Source organism: Nicotiana sylvestris, chromosome 9, assembly GCF_000393655.2.
Source record: "Nicotiana sylvestris chromosome 9, ASM39365v2, whole genome shotgun sequence".
Taxonomy (NCBI): Eukaryota; Viridiplantae; Streptophyta; class Magnoliopsida; order Solanales; family Solanaceae; genus Nicotiana; species Nicotiana sylvestris.
In genome coordinates, this window is record NC_091065.1 from 1653932 (window position 1) to 1676438 (window position 22507).

Here is a 22507-nt window from a genome sequence, read left to right on the forward strand (position 1 = left end):
CCTATTGATGGAATCCCTTCTGTTTATGCTTCATACAAATTTACCAACACACCTTCTACCAATCATGAACGCTCGTCTTACCGTAAATCTCTCCCGAGTAATCACAGTAATATACTATTGCACTCTCCCGAGATACACTAGCTAGCTTTAATTAACACAGTTCACTTAAGATTGCACCCAAGGCTTCGTTATCCCTAATCCCGCCTTTAAACCCGCAGTTATAGATTCCTCTTATACTTTAGGAGTGGTGTTATTCAACAATAACCTAAATATGCACTCTCTCCCGAGTTATGCACACTAAATAGGCACAGCTAATTGAGGATCCTGTCAATTAACTACAACCATAAGTAAGTGATTTTTAACTCATTTCTTTCACTCTTTTACTTCTTTTTACAAGATTTCATCCTAGAATCTAGGGTTTTCATGATAGAATTGGGGATTTTGGGTAGACTTAGGAATTTCGAAATTTAGGGATTTAGACCTCAAATTGAGGTCGGATTCCAAAACTAATTGTATATCCGGGCTCGGGGGTGAATGGGTAAACAGGTTTTGGTCCGAATTTCGAGTTTGGACCAAGTGGGCTCGGGTCTTGACTTTTTTTTTTAAAAAAAAAGGCCTAAATTGAATTCTTTACTATTGTGGGTAGTTCCTAAGGCTTAGATTGAATCGTTTGGTTGGTAATTTGCTAGACTCTATTGGTCCGGAGGCTTGTGTGAAGGGAAAAGTTGTGATTGTGCTTTGAGTTTGGCTATTGGAGCGAGGTAAGTGTTGGGTATAACCCTGGCTTGAGAGATTAGGTATTATTTGCCTATTTGCTACGTGTTTTGATGTTAAGTACAACGTATAGGTAAGGTGACGAGTACCTATGTGTTGTTGTCGGGTCATAGCATGCGAGTTAATCTTATTCTTGTAACTGTTGTACTCTTCGATCATATATTTTATGTTTAGACTTGTTATTCCATATGTTGATCAACTCTTATTATGTTTTATGGAGTTTGGTATTGATTGAGTATTGACTGAGAGTTGAGGCTGGTATTGTGAATTAAATATTGAGGTAATGTTGGTTTTGATATTTCTATCTCCCTATTGTTATTGTTCATTGTTTTGGTAAGGGAGAGTGTTAAAGCACGAAGGGTGATGTCGTGCAATATTTTGTGATTGAGTGATAATGCACGAAGGGTGATGTCGTGTCATACTCTGTGATTGATAATGCACGAAAGGTGATTCCGTGCCATATTCTGTGAGTGATAATGCACGAAGAGTGATGACGTGCCATGTTATGAGAGTGTTAATGCACGAAGGGTGATGCTGTGTTGCTTCTATTATTTCTTATGGTGAGGATAAAAGTAAAAGCATGAAGGGTGATGTCGTACACTTGTTTACTATGTTTATTAATTTTGTTGGTGCAAGCATGTTAGTTACTGCGTTTCTTTACTGTACTATTTTCAGGATTTCATATTCTCCTCAACATGTTTTCTCCCTTCCCGTTATTAACTGCTTAATTTCTACTTGTTTTATTTTCTCGTATATGATTTAAATGCACGGGTTCATGTTATTGTCTTGTCCTAGCCTTGTCACTACTTCACCGAGGTTAGGCTCGGCACTTACTACTACATGGGGTCGGTTGTACGGATACTGCACTCTGTATTTTCTGTGCAGATTTTGGTACCGGCCTAAGTTGATCCTGAGTCCAGCTGCTGGCTTGATCTGTTTGGAGACCCAAGGTAGTCTTTTTGGTGTCTGTAGGCCTTGGCGTCCCCTTCTATGCATTTCCTTTACTATTCATTTGTATCGAAAATAGCTATAATTCCTTCAGATACCTTACTTGTAGCTAAATCTTAGTAGTTCGTGAATTGTGACACCAGTTTCGGTAGTCATGTATAAGTATTTGGGAAATTATAAACTTCCGCACTTTATTAATTTGTGATGTTTTAAATTATTGTCATTTAGTGAATTCCTTAACGAGTTATCGTATTTAATTTCTATATGTTGGCTTGCCTAGCAACCGAAAGGTTAGGAATCATCACGATCCCAACGGTAAAAAATCCGGGTCGTGACACCAGGCTAGTCCCATTTTCGCTTCTGTGCTTAGCCAGCCGCACCTGCGGCATTGCACCTGCGATCAAAACCTTCGCAGGTGCTATCACACCAGAAGGTTCACAACTTCAAAAATGCTTTAAGTCCCATTATCAATCCATTAACCATATGAAATCAACCCGAGGTCCCCGGGACCTCAACTGAACATGCCAGTAAGTTCTAAAATACGATACGAACTTAGTTGAGGGCTCTGTTAAGTTTAGAATTTTAATAGTAATCAATAACCCTAAAGAAGCTTTGACTAAAAATATATTCTTGTATGCAGATTCCCATTCTGGTAAATAATAGCTTTGCTAATAAGAAGGATGATCTACTCAACATCTAGATAACCTGAATTGGAAAGAACATCAATCAAACCTAAGAAGAAGGAAATCAATCAGGATTGACCAAGATTCTATCAATCACAGACGACAATCAACATTGGAATGAAGATTATGTAGAAGGTCAAGAAGGAATCTATCCAACAAAATTGGAATGAATAAAACAATCAACCAAGACTGTCTAAAATCAAGGAAGATTGAAGGAGTCAATTCGTAAGGAATATAGATGAATCTAGCTATCATTCTAAGCTGGATTCACGAGGAAACCCTTGGGTAATTCTCTTAGATATATATGCCTCACAAGGAAAGGACTCCTAGAATTGCTGCAATATTATCGCAGAAGACAAGGAAGCAAAAGACTCAAAAAGGCTATAAAGGAAGAAACAGAAGAACTCAGAAGGCACGCAACTACGCAAACTATTTTCTAAGCCTTTCTAGTTTGTAGTACAAATACTGCATTCTTGAGTCTATACGTGTAACAAAAGATAGGAAGAGTTAGAACATAAAAGAGAGTTGTGTCAACATACAAATGATCATTGCTGCTGAATATCGTTGATGGTGAACGAACTAAAACCATCACAGTTGTAATCCTTTATCAAAGATCTAAGAGAACCCTTATGACCCAAGGGAACTGGACGTAGGTACCACACCGGTATTGAACCAGTATAAACATTGTTGCGCCTCCTTTACTTTTTTGTCAATTTATCTCATTCTCATTGAAGTTGTTTATTGTTCAAAACTAGTCGACTAAACTCACACTTAGTCGACTAAGATTTTAAATTGACTACAATCCCCCCCCCTCTTGTATTTTCAGCCTCAAATCACATCAAACAACATCAAAAATACGAATCCCGCCTCAATTCAAGCCTAATGAAAACTAGATAATTCTAACTTCTATAATTGATGCTGAAACCTATCAAATCAAGTCCGATTGACCTTAAATTTTGCACACAACTCATAAATGATACGACGAACCTACTCCAACTCTCGAAACCAAAATCCGAGCCCGGTAACCACAAAGTCAACCCTTGGTCAAACTTCTCAATTTCCAAAACTTCTAATTTTTCAACTTTCACCATTTCAAGCCTAAATAAACTATGGACCTCTAAATCACTATCCGGACACGCTCCTAAGTCCGAAATCATCCAACAGAGCTATTAGAATTATCAAAATTCCATTCCGGAGTCGTTTATGCATAAGTCGACATCCAGTCAATCTTTACAACTTAAGCTTCCAACCTTGAGACTAAGTGTCTCAACTCCTTCCGGAACATTTCCGGATCCGAACAAGCTACCCCGGTAAGTCAAATAGCAACAATTAAGTATGAAATAAATAGTAAATAGGGGAATGGAACTACAACACTCAAAACGACCGGCGGATCGTTCCAAGATTAAAGCAAAAGAAAAACCCAAAAACATTTAGGTAACCTATGATAGACCATGCACCAGTTAGCTTTAATTTAGGTAACCTATGATAGACCATGCACCAGTTAGCTTTAACTTTTTACAATTTTGAGAATAACTTTTAGTGAGCTTTTTATAATTTAAGTTTTCTGGGCAACTTAATTACTCATGAAATTTACACTTCCATCATGAAACTAAGAAATATAATAAAAAATACATGATATGGGAGCCTGAAGAAAATGTGTTGAACACTGTGTCATGTTAGCAGTACATATTTTATATTTAATTAAGATATTTTCAATTAATTTCCAGTGTTCAATAGGTAAAGCCTTTAAATAAGACGTTCAAAATGAAAAACAAAGGGAACAAATTTAAGAGGCCGTCTATGTATTTCACCTCCAATTAACGAGTTCTCAACTTCCAAATTCAAGTTCTGCTGTTTCAACTTTCAACTAGATGAATCATATTGCTCAAAACAAAAAAAATAAAAAAAATAAAAGGGAAAGTATTGTAACATTCTTGATATTTTTGGACAAATAATTAAAACTAAATCGAATAATATGGCAAGTGTTCGTTAATTTAGTTGAGATAGATGAAATAGAAGTAGATGAAAGTGGTACAATTAATAACTTCTCATATCAAAAAGATAAATAAATAATCTTCAAAAAGTTAAAAAATAATTTTCAATATTAATGTACATGAATTTTATATATAAAAAAATAGCCTCTTCTTAAATTTTGTTTTATTATACCATCTTTATTGCGCCGCCAATAATATTATCGTCTAATTATGGTCAAATGATATGTACTGTCACTTTAATTTTAACTATTAAAATTAAATTATTTAATATAGTGTGAGCATTGAGTGCATGTAAGTATTTATTTTTTCTCTTTCTTTTCTTTCTCATATATCTTTATCGTCTCTTTTTTCTCCTATTCCAACCTAAAAACCTATAACCCCAAAACCCTAACTCTATCCCTAAAATCACAAATCGACTACCCATTTCACATTATGAGCATTTGAAAGGGAGGCATTATGAGAGAATAATTTACGTCTGAGTGTAGTAGAATCAAACTTTCATAGATTTTTCTATACCCTTGTGTACAAAATTCAGTGAATAACAATGGAGAATATGATTATTCTCTTTGTAGAAAGATAAAGAAAACATAAGGGAAACAAAAATTAAACGGGGGATATATTTTTTTCGTCGTCTGTATTTGTAATATCATGATCTTCATCGGTATATGGATAACAATCACAAAATTCTCCCATATCACAATAAGGTCTACAATGATGACCTACGGCTAAGTAGGCACAATCTTCATGTTTTAAGCATGCTAATTCACTTGCTGTCGCTTTAAAACATAGGAAATCTGTAAAAAAAATATCGTTAGTCATATATATTCTATATATATAATTATTATATAATATTTAGTGGTTGGAAACAACAATATCGACCGACTATTTGTGTAAAGATCCCAATAAAATGAGAGTAAGAGTCCCAAACCTATTGCAACAATAAAAAGTGTCATAGTATAGACCAATTTCAAGGATGACTTCTCCATATTTAGAATGCTTATGTAATTATGTTTGCCTTTTTCACCATTGTATAAAATTTTAGACACTTTTATAGTCGAGACAATGGTCTCATTTATGAGAAACTGCCGTTATATTTTGAGAAATATGCATTTTAATGTTCCATTTACTATTCCAAATTAAATGTAACTCTCTTTTTAATCCCTCATTCTTGTACATAATGGAGTAACATTGTATCTCAAGTTTTTTCTCGGAAATTAACGTATCATGAATTAGTATGCTTTAACTCAGCAAGGAACAATTATTGTACTGATGAAATTAAATAATAGGTTAGAACAAGATTAATTCTCTAACTAAAAATAAGGGGAAAAGGTTAAAAAAAGAAAGAAAACGTTTTAATTCAAAATCTTTGGATCGAGCACGGACCTATAATGGTTTCCTAATTCTACTAGCGCAAACTATTGTTGAATAATGTCTTTATTGACCCGAGAATTTGCTCACCAAAACGATAATTTCACTAAGGAAATTAAACGAAGTTTTAATTAAATCCTATGTTTCTCAAAAATACTTTTAAAGAAAGTATTTCTCGTAGAAAGCAGTTTGTATTTTGGCTAACTAACTTGAAAAACACTTTCAAACAACGATTAGTGTTTGACCAAACTTTTAAAAAGTACTTTTAAGTGCATTTTTTTCAGAAGTACTTTCAGGAAGAAGTTACTTTTTTTAGCTTATCAGAAACTGCTTGTACTTCTACTCAAAAGTATTTTTTTCTTTCGAAAATGTGATGATCCGACAAGTCATCTAGAGTTTTAAACCTTAAATCTGTGTTTCGAAGCCTTCGATAACTTCTTTAAATTTTTCTCGATTTGCGTGTGCAGTCCGACGCCTAATTCCCACCCAAACCTCAGATTTTCGATTGGGAAATTTTTCCCCCATTTTTCAAACTTCCACCCTCAAGTTCCTCAATTAAATGAAGAATACAACAATAGATTAATGTAATATGGTCAAAATCGAGTTAGGATTAGTTACCCAATAGCTCTCCTTCAAAATCTCTCGAAAAATCGCCTTCCACCGAGCTCCAAATTGATTTTTATTATATGAAATTTCCACCCTCGAATCTGCCTTTTTCCTGTACAGGGATTTCCGCTTCTGTGTTCCTAGGACCGCATCTGCGGTCCCGCTTCAGTGACAGGGACTCCGCATCTGCGAGTTTTCATTAAAATCTAGAGTCTGCACCTGCGCTCCTTCGTCCACATCTGCGGATGCGCTTCTGCGACTATCACTGCCTCTGCGATTCCTTGTCTGCAGGTGCGAGTCCACTTCTGCGGTACCTTCACCACACCTGCGACCACTGGCTACCTAGACCAGGGCCGCATCTGCGATCTCATCCCTGCTTCTACGAGGCCGCACCTGCGAGCCTTCCATCGCAGCTGCGAAAACACCAGATGACTGATCTCTTCAATAACAACTCAACTTCAATATTTGATCTGTTAAACATCTGAAACTCACCAGAGGCCCTCGGGACATCAACCAAACATATCAACCAATTCTAACACAACATACGAACTTAGTCGAGCCCTCAAATCACCTCAAACAATGCTAAAAATACAAATCACCCTCCAACCCAAACTTTAAGAACTTGAAACTTCAAAATTCTACAACCGATGTTGAAACCAACCAAACCACGTCTGATTGACCTCAAATTTTGCACACAAGTCATATTTAACACTACGGACCTACTCCAACTTCCGGAATCGAATTGCGACCCTGATATCAAACGTTCCACTATCGGCCCGAAACTCCAAAAATTCAATTTTTGCCAATTCAAGCCTAAATAAGCTACGGACCTCCAAAACACAATCTGGATACTCCCCTAAGCCCAAAATCACCCTACGGACCTAACAGAATAGACGGAATTTCATTCCGGAGCCGTTTTTACACTGTTCCAACTATGGTCCAAATTCTAAGACTTAAGCTCTCATTTAGGAACTAAGTATCCCAAAACACTTCGAAACTCAAAACGAACCCTCCCAGCAAGACACAATAGCAGAAATAGATACGGGGGAAGCAATTAACAGGGGGATCAAGGCTTTAACTCTCAAAATGACCGGCCAAGTTGTTACACAAACGGATACGAATCCATATTTTGATAGTCCCGGTGGGTCCATATCGTGGTTTAGGACTTGGGCGTATGGCCGGAATCGAATTCGAAGGTCCCTAGCTCGAGTTATCACTTTTTGTAGAATTTTGAAATTTAAAGGCTTAATGAATTCGAAGGTTTGACCAATGTTTGACTTTGTAGATAGTGGGTCCATATTTTAGTTCTGAAACCTGGTATAGGTCCATTAGTTTATTTATGACGTGTATGTCAAATTTGGTTTGAAACGGAGTTGGTTTAACGTGATTCTGACATCCGATTATTAAAATAGCAATTCTAAAGTTTCTTGAAAAAATATCATTTGATTTGGTATCTAATTCATAGTTCTAGCTGTTATTTTGACAATTTGATTGTGTGAGCAAGTTTGTATGATGTTTTGGACTTGTATGCATATGTGGTTTGGAGCTCTGAGGGCTCGGGTGAGTTTCATATAGGTTGTAGAGTGAATTTGGACTTAGAAAGATAGGTGGTGCGCTTCAGTTCTGGTGCAAGCCTCTAATCTCGCAATTGTGAGGTCAGAGTTCGCAATTGCGAGGAACCCAGGTTTCTGTCTTGGTCACAATTGTGAAGATGGCTGGCTCACCATTGGATCGCATTTGCGATCAATGGGTCGCATTTGCGGGAAGGACACTGTTCGCAATTGCGAACAAATTATCATAACTGCAATTATAGTAGAAAATGTTGGGACTTCGCATTTACGTAGAAAAGCTTTCATTTTCGGGTTCACAATTGCGAACCCCTGGTCGCATTTGTGACATCTGCAACTTGTCAAATCTAAGTTCGACAGGATGTTCTCTCATTCTTCAAATTTTCAAAACTAGAAAACCGTAGAGGCGATTTTTCCAACATTTTTTCTTCCCTAATTCATTGGTAAGTGATTCGAACATATCTTCTTTCGATCTTCCATTACATTCTATTAGATTTTAACCTAAAATCTAGGATTTTTATGGTAGAAATTTGGGGTTTGGAAAGAATTAGGGATTTTTGTAAAAAATAAAATTTAGACCTAAAATTGAGGTCGGATTCTAAAACAAATTATATAACCGGGCTCGGGGTTGAACGGGTAATCGGGTTTTGGTCCGAATTTCGGGTTTGGACCAAGCGGGCCCGGGAGTTGACCTTTGTTGACTTTTTCAATAATGACCTAAATTGAACCTTTTCATTCGTAGGCAGTTCCTAAGGTTTATTTTGAGTCGATTGGTTGATAATTTGCTAGATTTGGTTGGTTCGGAGGCTTGTTTGAGAGGCAAAGCCATAGTTGAACTTTGAGTTGGTCTTTGGAGCGAGGTAAGTGTCGTGGTTAACTTTGAACTAAGGGATTAGGACTTGTTTGTCTATTTGCTACATGTCTAATTGTTGGGTCCAACGTATATGTGAGGTGACGAGTACTTATGCGTTGTTGGGTCAAAGCATGTAGGTGGGACTTGTTTCCTGTAAATTATTTCTTTTTTTGAACATGATATCCATGTGTTAGAAACTGTGCGTTCACCAGACTGTATAGAGAACCTGGTTCTCTATGTGTTTCCTCTGAAAATACTGATGAACCAAAGTGTATAGCGATCTGGTCCTATATCAATTTGGTACAGTGCTAAGTTTGTGTGAGTCCAACAATTAGTAGAGTACCTGGTCCTTTATGGGGTTCTACTATGAATGCTAGTAAAGTTATATATAAATAAGGCAGATGATTTTTACGTGAAAAAATCTCACACAAGGGGATCAAAAAATCACGACCTACACATGTAGTCTTTTAACTTCACTAACTTGTAATCTCCCTATTACAAGCCACTTTACAATAACCCTATGGCAAAGACTTCAACTAAATTGTGATGCTCTCATCACAAGCCACTCTATAACTATCCTAGTTATAAAGGCTTTGATTAACTTGTGATGTTTCGACCACAAGCCACTTTGTCACACTACGGTTACAAAGGCTTTGACTAACTTATGATTTTTTCACCACAAGTCATTTTGTCACACTACAGTTACAAAGGCTTTTGCTTATGACTAAACCTAGCCACAACATAAACTCAGGGAGTTTATGGATTTACAAGTTTCCTAATCAACGCTTCTAGGAAAGCTGGATAGGAGTTACAATGAAGAACACATAACAAAGACTCAACAACCCTAAGGACTTAAGATATCATCAATCTTGGATCAGGTCCTTGAGGTTGCAGCAGCTTTGTTCTTGAGAGAGGTTCTTGAGCACTTGAGAGAATTTTCATTTTTTGTATTTGCAAGTGTTGAACCTGAATGTTGTGACTTGTATGAGGTTTATACTACACAAGACATCCTTAGTGATGTCCAATCTCAATGGGAAGTGATTGTTGCACTGTCTGCTGCACTGTTGCAGGCAGTCACTTTCTGCAGTTGCTTTCTAGCTGTAGTTGACTTGTACTTCTGTCAGAGAACCCTAAGGGACCAGGTCCCTGTTGTGTTCCTCTTTGTACAGTTGCGGAGAGTCACTTTCTGCAATTGCGTTCCAGTTGTATAGTTGACTTGTACTTCTGTCAGGGAAGCACTAAGGGATCAGTTCCTAATCTGGTTCTTATGCACACTGCCCAGATTGTCTTGAGTTGAGTAACTTGAATGATGTTTTATATAAACTCATTGCAGGTACACCTTGATCACATCGCTTGAAGTGATGTGAGCACTTTAGTTGGTCAGAGAATGAGTGGGCGTTAGAAACAGTGCAGTGCGGCAGAATCTTCATTACCAGTTGTGTCCAATTGACTTTGTACTGCCGTGAGGAACCCACAAGAGTATCAAGTCCTTGTTTGGGTTCCTACCTCCTGAAGCTGTAGTAAGTTCACATTTGGCTGGAATCCATTAAATACAGTGTAATCTAAGTGAGTCAGGTTCCCTATTTGGTTCTTGACATTAAGTTTGTTAGATCATCAAAATACAAGGCAAAGATATTGAAAACCTATTAATTTCTCCCTTTTTGATGATGACAAACTTAACATTGAAAACGAGGAGTTAGAGTTCAGAGAACCAGATTGAATAACATGAGACCACAGGTTCCCCCTGACTTTATGCCCTTACTTACACATATTTCCCCATATGTTCCCCCTGACTTTTTATTATCATTCTTGGTCTTTTATCTGGTTCCATACAGAAAGTTTGTTAGATCGTCAAAACACAGATTAAAAGACCTTAAGCCCATCACCATGCTTAGACTAGTTAATTACTAAATTGATCATTCTTTTCGTATTTATGAGCTATTTGAGATAATTGAGTATTGTTTCCAAAATTGAGGTTGGTATTGTGGAATTATTATTAACGTAAGGCCTGTTCTTGCTTATTTTGTCTCCCTTTTATTATATATTTATTGTTACATGGTAAAAAAGAGTGTTAATGCACGAAGGGTGATGTCGTGCCATATGTGAGTGTTAATGCACGAAGGGTGATGTCATGTCATATGTGAATGTTAATGCACGAAGGGTGATGACGTGTCATATGTGAGTGTTAATGCACGAAGGGTAATGTCGTGATGTGTCTATTGATTTATGATGAAAGTGAGAGTAAAAGCATGAAGGGTGATGTCGTGCCGTTATTATTGTTTCATAGTAAGGTTGAGAGTAAAAGCACGAAGGACGATGCCATGTAGTTTTATTCATTATGTTTTGTTCATCTTGTTGGTTAAAGGTTTATTGATTGTCTCTTATTATCATTACTTGTTGTTGTTACCGTATCTTGCATCGCTTATCGCATATCCCCTCCCAATAGTATTTGTTAATTACTTAATTGTTGTTATGTTGCTACTATATTTTTGTCCGTACTGGTTTATTTACGTGGGTGTCATGTCATAGTCTCGTCACTACCTCGTCGAGGTTAGGCTCGACACTTACGGAGTACATTGGGTCGGTTGTACTCGTACTACACTCTACACTTCTTGTGCAGATTTTGGTACTGGCCCAGCTGTCCGTGAGGCGTTTCAGCTCGGATTTGCTTTTGGAGGCTCAAGGTAGATTTGCTAGCGTCCGTAAACTTTGAAGTCCCCTTCCACTTTTCCCTTATTTACTGTTCTTATCATTCGAGACAATTGTACTTATATCAAACTCTGTATGTAGAAACTCTAGAATCTCGTGAATTATGACTCCATATGTGGGTTTTACTTAGATATTATTGGTTTTTATGTTATTTCGCACTCAGTATTAACTTCAGTTCGACTTAATTGATTTTACTTACTGAAAATGAATAAAAATTGGCTTAAAAAACCTCTAACGTTGGCTTGCCTAGCAAGTGAAATGTTAGGCGTCATCACGGTCCCGAATGTGAAAATTCCGGGCCGTGACAGAAAAACTTGACCAAACACTTTTCTCAAAATTGAAATAAAGTCTATATAATTTCTCATAATCAGTTCCCAATTGTTTTGAGTTCTTAATAATTTGATTTTTATAATAGTTCTCAAAATCAATTTTAATTTGTGTCCCAAAAATTTGATTTTAAATGTCAGTAGATTGTGAATCACCATCCGCAGGTTCAATTCCCGTTGTTAGCTCATACTTCATAATATTAGATAAATGAATAGCTACAAAAGAATTTTTTTGATGTCGAACATTCTCAAATTCGTTCTAATTATTTGAGAAATTCTCATTGGCTAACAAAAGGAGGTGAAAAAACTACCCCTAGAACCCCAGGTGAATGCACTTTTGCATGGATATTAAAGCAAAAGAAAAACTCCAAAATGATTTCAGTAACCCATGATAGACCATGCACAAGATAGCTTTAACTTTTTACTATTTTTGAGAATAACTTTTAATGGTTTTTTTATTATATTAGCAGTACATATATTAGATTTAATTGACATACTTTCATAACCCAAAATCCTTCCGAAAGAATCGTGATGACACCTAGTCGCTAAAACTAGATAAGTCTAACATTAAACTGAAATAATGACAATGTTTACTAATATCGAACAATTTCGAAATAGAAATCTCTATGCAATTTTCAATCCCAAAACCGGTGTTACAAGTCATAAGCCTTTTCAGGAGAAATTTTACATAATGAATACTTTCACTGTTCTAGAACAAAAAGAAACAATGAAAATAAATATAATAGAAGATAACTTCGGAGCCTGCGAACGCCCATCGGATGTACCTTGAAATCTCCAGCCTCATCAAGCGTAAGTTTCAAAACCAACTCGATCTGAAGTACCTGGTTCTACACAAAAAGATATGCAGAAGTGTATCATGAATATACCACGGTGGTACCCAATAAGTATTAAGCCTAATCTCGGTAGAATAGTGGCGAGGTCAGGTCAAGATACTACCGAATACATAACCTGCAGGATATGACCTAAATCTAGCAAGAAAGGGCTATCAAAGTAATACCAATAGCAGAAGGATATCAAATTGCAAACAATATTAACGATAAGAGGAAAACACGAATGGCAACGAGAATTAATCAAGTAATTAAACAACAACATAGTTGGGGTTCGGATGAAGCATAAATGAGATCAAGTAGGGAAAACAATGTTAACTCAACCAATCAAATCGTTTATAATACACAACTCCAACAATCCCAATCCTCGTAATCGCATGTCAGAATCACAACTTCCAAAGCTTTAACACACATGGCACCTTATGCCCACATATTTCTATCTCACTTTACACGGCAAAATCTACGTGCCACTCAGTATATAATATCTGTGTCACATGCTAATTAAGGTGTCCAAGAGATTTTTTACCTATATATTATAAAATAATAGTGCAGTTTCTAGACCAAATAGAAAATCAGTGAGAAAGAAGAGTTTATTTTAGAAATCATTTAAGTGAAGAAAAATAACATTGACAAATAAAATACAACATCGAATAAGCTATTGAATTTAATATAGAGTTTATTAAATTAATACATAATAAAGGTTCCTTTTTAAGTGAAATAAAAACTTCAGACAGGTTAAGAATATTAAGTTGAGAAATCAATTGAAATAAAATATAACAACTATTAAAAATATTAAATGTTGAAATATACGGCGAGTCTTAACCTAGAAGTCACACGATGTGGCATGATATTAATTCTTTTATTTTAAATTACTATATTACTAACAACTCAACAGGGCAAGAGATAATGACTCAACGTAGTAAAATTTCACTTTGAAAATCAATTCACCAGAATAATAGTATTAGGAAAAGAGCTCAAGAAATAATGGCGAGGCAATAAGTCAATGATAATAACTCGATCCTCAGAACGCAATGAAAACCAAAAGTACAGATAATCAGAGTCTCGTACGAAGGAACTGAAACCACTACAATAAAACAGGGGATACCAAAATACAAGATATGTTGCGGCACAACCGGATCCCACCATATAATATCAATATCATAAATCACTCTTATTCCACCATATCAATTCACCCTTATTTCACCTATTGCGGCGTGCAACCCGATCCCGCCGTACAATATTAATGTCATAACAATAAACATATATATGTTGCGGCGCGCAACCTGATCCCACCATATAATATCAATATCATAATTCACCCTTATTTCACTATAATAACCACCCTTATTTCACCTGTTGCGGCATGCAACCCGATCCCACCGTACAATAACAATATCACAATAAGAATATCCTCCCTTATTCCACCACCTCCCTTATTTCACCTGTTGCGGCGTGTAACCCAATCCCCCGTACAACAATTTAAATCAACAACAACAATTCAATAACTAAATTTACCAAAATTTCTACCATCAAGGGTATGAGTATACAGCAACAAGGGAACCACATAAAATCAAAAGAATACAGCAACCTTTACAAAATGACAAGACATGTAAGGCATGTGATAACTAAGAAGAAAATCACAACAATTTGGACAAGTAGCAGATATACACATACTCATAGAAGAACTCAACAATTAAGAGGTAACAAGACAATAAAGAATGCAATGACTTCAACCAAGTCTTATAAGGGCCAAATAACGAGTAAGAGGTAAGTAAGTGCTGACAATATCATATAGAGCATATAAGAGTAATCTAACAACGAGATACCATATATTATGACAATTTAATCAAAAGCATGGAAAGAGACTAGACAATCTAAACCGGTCAATACCACATATAGATTGTGTACCGACTCGTCACCTTGTGCCCACTGCTTTCACATAATAAAATAACAAAATTAACTCAATTCCTAAGGAGTGGTTCCCCCCCCCCCCTCACAAAGTTAGACAAGACACTTACCTCAATTCGGCCAACTCAGTACTCAATTTAGTTTTTCCTTTACCAATTCACCAACGCTCGTCTCAATATAGCCAAAGACGACTTAAATATATCAAATAATGCAAGAGAAAATAATTTCAATTAACAAAGCTATGATCCTTATAAAATTTGTAAAAAGTCAACAAAAGTCAACCCTCCGGGCCCGCACCTCGGAACCCGACAAAATTTATAAAGCCTGAATATACATTCCGATACGAGTTCAACTATACAAAAATTATCAAGTTCTGATACCAATTCGTCCTTCAAATTATCATTTTACATTTTTGAAAGGTTTTACAATTTTTCCCAAATTTTCCTTTAGATTATCATAAAATTGATATTAAATCTAAGGTATAATCACAAAATATAATTAAAAATTGATTAGAGGTACTTACCCAATGATTTGATATGAATATCCTCTCTCAAAATAGCTCACTCTCGGACCTAGGGTTCAAAATATGATAAAATGAAGCTAAAACTCAGAATGCCCAGCTATTAGCAAGTTGCAGATGTTGCATTTGCGACATGGGGTTCGCAAATACGAGCCCTGCAAAAGCGTCCATTACTTCGCAAAAGCGAAAATTGAATTGCCCTGCCTCTATCGCAAATGCGATGAAACAAACCGCAAATGCGAAAATGGGGCCTTTACAAAAAACGGCCCAAACATTCGCATAAGCGAACTTCCACTGCCCAGTTCACCATCGCATTTGCAAGGTTGGCTCCGCAAATGCGAAGCCTACCAATCCCCAGCCTCTTTTCAAATGCAATCCCACGTCCGCAAAAGCGTTGGTCGCAAATGTGACCCTCAACTCACAAATGAGAGATCAGACATCAACAGTTCTGAGCCTTCTTCCAAACACTCCGAAACACGTACGACATTCATTCGAATCCTCGGGTCTCCAAACCAAACACCCATAGAAGTCTGAAAACATAATACGAACTCGCTCACGTGACCGAAATACCAAAATAACCTCTAGAACCATGAATCGGATGCAAAAACACATGAAAATTACCATGAACTTCAAGAACTTCTAGAATCGCAACCAAACGTCTAAACCATATCAAATCAACTCCAAATGACACCAAATTTTGCAGGCAAGTCCCAAATGACATAACGGATCTGTTCCAACTCTCGGAATCGCATTCCGACCCCGATATCACCAAAGTCAACTCTCGTTCGAACTTCTCAATCTTCCAAAACTTCAACTTTCCAATTTTCGCTAAAATGCTTCAAATTACCCTACGGACCTCCAAATCCAAATATGAATGCAAATCTAAGTCCAAAATCACCACCCGATCCTATCGGAACCATCAAAACTCCAATCCGGTATCAATTACTCAAAAGTCAAACCTTGGTCAATTCTTCCAGTTTCGAGCTTCTCAAATGAGAGTCACTCCTAAAAGACCTTTCCGAAACATTCAAAAATACGAATCGATGATGCACGCAAGTCATAATACACTGTGTGAAGCTACTTGTGACTTCAAACTGCCAAACCGGACACAATTGTTCAAAACGACCAGTCAGGTCGTTACACATACTTTTGATTAACTTCAAATGTTCAACAGGTAAAGCCTTTAAATAAGATGTCCAAATGAAAAAAAAAAACCGAACGAATTCAAGTTCTGTTGTTTTAATTTTCTTCTTTTAATTGGATTTTTTGTTCTTTAAAAATTTTATTTTGCTGATATACATGGTTTTTTGTTATATGTTAGTATATATAAATATGTTAACTAGATGAATCTTATTGGTCACAACTAAAAAAATTATTAAAGGAAAAGTATTGTCACATTCTTGATATTTTTTGGAAAATAATAAAAACTAAATCGAACAATATTATGGCAAGTGTTAGTTAAATGAACAAGTTTTTAATTTAGTTGAGATAGATGAAAAAAGATTATTAGATGAAACTGGTTATAAAAAATTAATTAATCAATTTACATTTCAAAAGTTAAAAAAATAATTTTCAAATATTAATCTACATGAATTTTATTTTTTAAAAAAAATCTAAAAGCCTCTTATTAAAATTTTGTTTTAATCTACCATCATTGTTGAGCCGCTCATGATGTTATTATTTAATCATGATCAATTGATATATATTGTTACTTTAATTTTAACTACTAAAATTAAATTACCCATTGAAAATGAGGCGTTGAGACTTGGGAGAGAATAATTTACATCTGAGTGTAGCAGAACCAAATTTTCATAAATTTTTATGTCCCTTGTATACAAAATTCAGTGAATAACAATGGAGAATATGATTATTCTCTTTTTAGAAAGATAAAGAAAACATAAGGGAAACAAAAATTAAACGGGGGATATATTTTTTTCGTCGTCTATATTTGTAATATCATGATCTTCATCGGTATATGGATAACAATCACAAAATTCTCCCATATCACAATAAGGTCTACAATGATGACCTACGGCTAAGTAGGCACAATCTTCATGTTTTAAGCATGCTAATTCACTTGTTGTCGCTTTAAAACATAGGAAATCTGTAAAAAAAAAAAATATCGTTAGTCATATATATTCTATATATAAAATTATTATATAATATTTAGTGGTTGGAAACAGCAATATCGACCGGCTATTTATGTAAAGATCCCAATAAAATGAGAGTAAGAGTCCCAAACCTATTGCAACAATAAAAAGTGTCATAGTATAGACCAATTTCAAGGATGACTTCTCCATATTTAGAATGCTTATGTAATTATGTTTGCCTTTTTCACCATTGTATAAAATTTTAGACACTTTTATAGTCGAGACAATGGTCTCATTTATGAGAAACTGCCGTTATATTTTGAGAAATATGCACTTTAATGTTCCATTTACTATTCCAAATTAATGTAACTCCTTTTTTAATCCCTCATACTTTTGCATAATGGAATAACGTTTTCTTTCTTTCTTGAAAATTACCTATCATGAATTGTATATTTGTTTAACCAAAAAATAAATTTTAAAATAAACAATTGAATTTATATATAAAGCTACTAGCAAAATGTGACTGTATTGAAATAGACTACAGCCCCAGTAAGAGATAAATTGTTATATGTGATAAAATGAACGAAAGAGATAAAATTTTGTTGTCATCATTAGTGGCGAAACCAGAAATATTTTTTAGGGTATTCAAATTTAAAAGAGCTAAAAAAAATTCCCGACAAAAGGGTATTTAATAGATATTTTATACATCTAAAATCAGTATTTTATTTATATATAGTGTGAAATTTTTCTTCAACGCTCTTTAAGTTTTAACGCAACACTCAAGAGGCCACTGTTACAGTGTCCAGCAATCAAAGTATTATAAGACATAACTCATGTATATGAGTCCTAAATTTTGATTGGTTGACAAAGTTTTTTTTATGCCTTAACAGTGTGTTTAGTAAAACCCAATTCCGCTTATTAATAATAGCAAGTAATTTAGATTTTGGTTTTTAAGTCATGTAGTGCCATTTATGACTGAAGTACGATGGCATCGATAATTGGCAATCGTGTAGTATTAGATTAAAAAAAATCCAATTCGTTTCTGGATTCAAGAACCAATCCTAATAGATATGGTTTGCGAGTCTAATTTCTTTTAGGTTCAAGTATTTAGGTTAGAGGGGTTGCTCTAATGATAAACAAGCCCCACTACGAGAAAAATACAAATTTCTCAAGGAAATTTTCCACAAATATATTATCAGTGACAATTCCCACAAAAAAAAATCAGTGGGAAATGGAAATGATTTCTTTTACCCTTTTTTTAAAAACGTTCCCACAGACTATAGGTGGGAACTAATTGGTGCAAAAAAAAATGCGTAATTTGTTTTCCACCAAATGTCACGACCCCAAATCGGACCCGGCCGTGATGGCGTCTATCGTGAAACAAGGCCAACTGACACAAACCCTCAATCTAATTAACAGTTATAATAATTTATAATTAAGTCATTAGTAGGTGATAAATCCCAAAATAGAGTGAAATAGAACAAATGCGGAAACAAACACAACCCGACATCGGGGTGTCACCAGTCATGAGCATCTAAAATCCGTCTAAGAGTATGAAAAGACAAGATAGTCTAATACAAATCTAGAACAAAGTGAAATAAAGATAGGAAGGAGAAGCACTGGGCTGCGAACGCCGAGCAACTACCTAGTCAACTCCGATCAAGCCTGCTGGAAAGCAAATCGACACTTGTTAGCGTGACCCGAGACTCCTGGATCTGCACACAGGGTGCAATAAGTAATGTGAGTACGCTAACTCAGTAAATAATAAAAGTAAAGGCAGTTGAGCGATAAGAAAACACGTAAAATACAACAAAATGCTACAAAGAGACAGTATAAAACCAGAACAAGGAAATAATCAGTGAAAACTCATAGAATCACCTTACTACAGTAAAAACCACTTTAAAACATCTTTTAGCAGTTCAAACGAGTGAACGAAAATAGGGAGAAAAGATAGAAACATAAATCAACCCCTCGGGCTATCTCACAATGACTCGTATCAGCCCCTCGGGCAATAATATGAAACAACATCAGCCCCTCAAGCTATATCACATCTCACACTAGGTATCCGCGCTCACTCGGGGTGTACAGACTCCGATAGGGGCCCCTTACGGCCCAAGCGCAATAACAAGCCATCTCGTGGCATAATCAAACAGGCTCTCGCCCTCATATCAAGCCACTTCGTGGCGCAACAAAATAGGCCCTCTACCTCATCATCATGAATCAGTACCACACTGCTACGGCGCGCAGCCCGATCCCAAAATATCCTCACAACACAAGCCCTCGGCCTCACTCAGTCAGAAATCTCTCAAGCCACTCGGGCAACAGTAAAACATGATTCTCAACCCAAAATATTATTTAAAATATCAAAACGGAGTAAATTTTGACCTGAAATTCCAAATTCCGCTTTTGATCAAAAAGTCTGTCAAACCACATCCGAATGACCTGAAATTTTGTACACACATCCCAAACGATACAAAGGACCTACTGCAACTCCCAGAATTCCATTCTGACCCCTATATCAAAATCTCACCTATCAACCGGAAAACGCCAAAATTTCAACTTCGCCAATTCAAGCATAAATCTACTCTGGACCTCCAAAACACATTCTGATCACGCTCTTAAGTCCCAAATCAACTCCCGAAGCTATCTGAACCATCGAAATTCACATCTGAGCCCTTTTCCACATAAGTCAATATCTGGTTGACTTTTCCAACTTAGGTTCACTCAAAAGAGACTAATGTCTCAAACCTTACCAAAACCTTTTCGAACTCGAGCCAACTAACCCGATAACCCATAACACAGATGAACAAAGCAATAAGAAGCTGAAATAGGAGAAACGGAGTGATAACTCATGAAACGGCTGGCCGGGTCTTTACATCCTCCCCTCTTAAATAAACATTCGTCCTAGAACAAGTCAAGAAACATACTTGAAGCCTCAAATAGGTGGAGATATTTGCTCCGCATCTCCCGCTCGATCTCCCAAGTAACCTCAACTTTCATTGAAGCTATATCCTTTGACCTCAACTTTCGAACTTGATGCTCCAAAATAGTTACCGACTACACATTATAAGTCAAATCATCATCTAACTGAACCGTGCTGAAGTCCAAAACATGAGACGGATCACCAATATACTTCCGGAGCATAGAAACATGAAATACCGAATGCACACTCGACAAGTTAGGTGGCAAAGCAAGCTCATAAGCCACCTCCTCAATCCTCTGAAGTACCTCAAAAGGCCCAATAAATCGAGAACTCAATTTACCTTTCTTCCCAAATCTCATAACACCCTTCATGGGTAAAACCTTTAATAGAACCTTCTCACCAACCATGTAGGACACATCCCGAACCTTTCTGTTAGCATAACTCTTTTGTCTCGACTACGCTGTACGAAGCCTCTCTTGAATCACATTCACCTTATCTAAAGCACCATGCACCAAGTTTGTACCCAATAGCCGAGCCTCACCCGGCTCAAACCAACCAACTGGAGATCTATACCGCCTCACATATAAAGCCTCATATGGAGCCATCCGAATACTCGACTGGTAACTATTCTTATAAACAAACTCTGTGAGCGGTAGGAACCGATCCCATGACCCTCCAAAATCAAGGACACAAGCGCGCAACATGTCCTCCAATATCTGAATAGTGCGTTCGGATTGTCCGTCTGAGGGTGAAAAACTGTGCTCAGCTCCACCTGAGTACCCAAATCTCTCTGCCCGGCTCTCCAAAACTGCGAAGTAAACTGAGTATCTCTATCTGAAATGATGGAAACTGGGACACCATGCAAACGAACAATCTCCCGGATATAGATCTCTGCCAACCGCTCTGAAGAATAGGTAGTACATACAGGAATGAAATGTGCGAACTTGGTCAGCCAATCAACAATCACCCAAATAACATTGAACTTCTTCAAAGTCTGTGGGAGCCCAACTACAAAGTCCATGGTGATCCGCTCCCACTTCCACTCTGGAATATCTAACCGCTGAAGCAAGTCATCCCATCTTTGATGCTCATATTTCACATACTGACAATTGAGACACCGAGCTACAAATTCCACAATATATTTCTTCATTCTCCTCCACTAATAATGTTGTCTTAAATCCTGATACATCTTCGCGGCACCCAGATGAATGGAATACCGCGAGCTATAGGCCTCCTCTAGAATCAACTCCCGAAGCCCATCTACATTGGGCACCCATATCCGGCCCTGCAATCTCAATACCCCATCATCACCAATAGTCACATCTCTGGCATCGTCATGTTGAACTCTGTCCTTAAGGACAAGCAAATGAGGATCATCATATTGGTGCTCTCTGATGCGATCAACTAAAGAAGACCGAAAAATTACACAAGCCAATACCTAACTGGGTTCCGAAATACCCAACTGGAAGAATAGAAATGGGCTGAGTGTCCGGAACCTTTTTCTCTAATATAAGAAAAATAAGGTGAAAAGGTTAAAGAAAGAAAGAAGAGGTAACTGCATTTTCGGGCTATGAAAGAGACGTCACATCACCTCTTTTATGGATCAAATTAATATACTAGGTAAATATTCAGATGGTAATGCTTAAGAGTAATTCTTTTGTTTAATATATCAAGAAAAGAAAAGAAACAAAAGGGTAAATATTTTCTTTACAGTTTCCCTAGAAACTAAATTTTAATTTATAATTTTTTTTCTTAATCCCATATTATTAAGTTAGTAATCAATTTATCTTAAGTAGGGCGTTTACGGAGAATACTTTTTCATAGCCACCTAGTAAAACAGCAAAAGATTTTACTAGAAAAATATTTAAATATGATTTTGTAAAGATTATGTTAATATATAGCAAAATAAAAAATTCTTTCAATTATATATGCAGAAAGTTTAGACAACGCAAAAATTTCCGCACATACCAATTGTATGGGAGTTTCCTATTGGCACCACTAGACTGTAAACTTTAATGGTATAATTGTAAACTTTTTAGAATAATAGTATTAAAATAATATTAGAATTATACGAGTTAAAAATAAAAGTGTACCTGGAATTATCTTAGATATAGAGGGATCAAATAATTCTCTTAGGTTAATTAAAAAATTGCCTAAAATAAATAAATAAAAAAATAAAATAAAAAAGAGAGGAGCAAAAATGAAACAAAATATAATGGAGGAAATGGTGGCTGTGGGGTTCGAACCCACGCGCACTTATGTGCAGAAGATCTTAAGTCTTCCCCCTTAACCACTCGGGCAAACCACCTGATGGTTTGTAAGCCTGCAATTTAGCTTTAATATCTTATTAATGTTATTTTTATAAAAACAAAAACCCTTTTTTCAGCTC

The 22507-nt window shown here is 36.2% G+C and overlaps 1 non-coding gene across 1 annotated transcript; it reads right to left on the bottom strand.

Moving 5' to 3' along the window:
* Positions 1-22343: 22343 nt before the first annotated feature.
* TRNAL-UAA (transfer RNA leucine (anticodon UAA)) lies at positions 22344-22426 on the bottom strand. Its single transcript has one exon. It is a non-coding gene; the product is annotated as a tRNA-Leu (tRNA).
* Between the last annotated feature and the right edge of the window lie 81 nt (positions 22427-22507).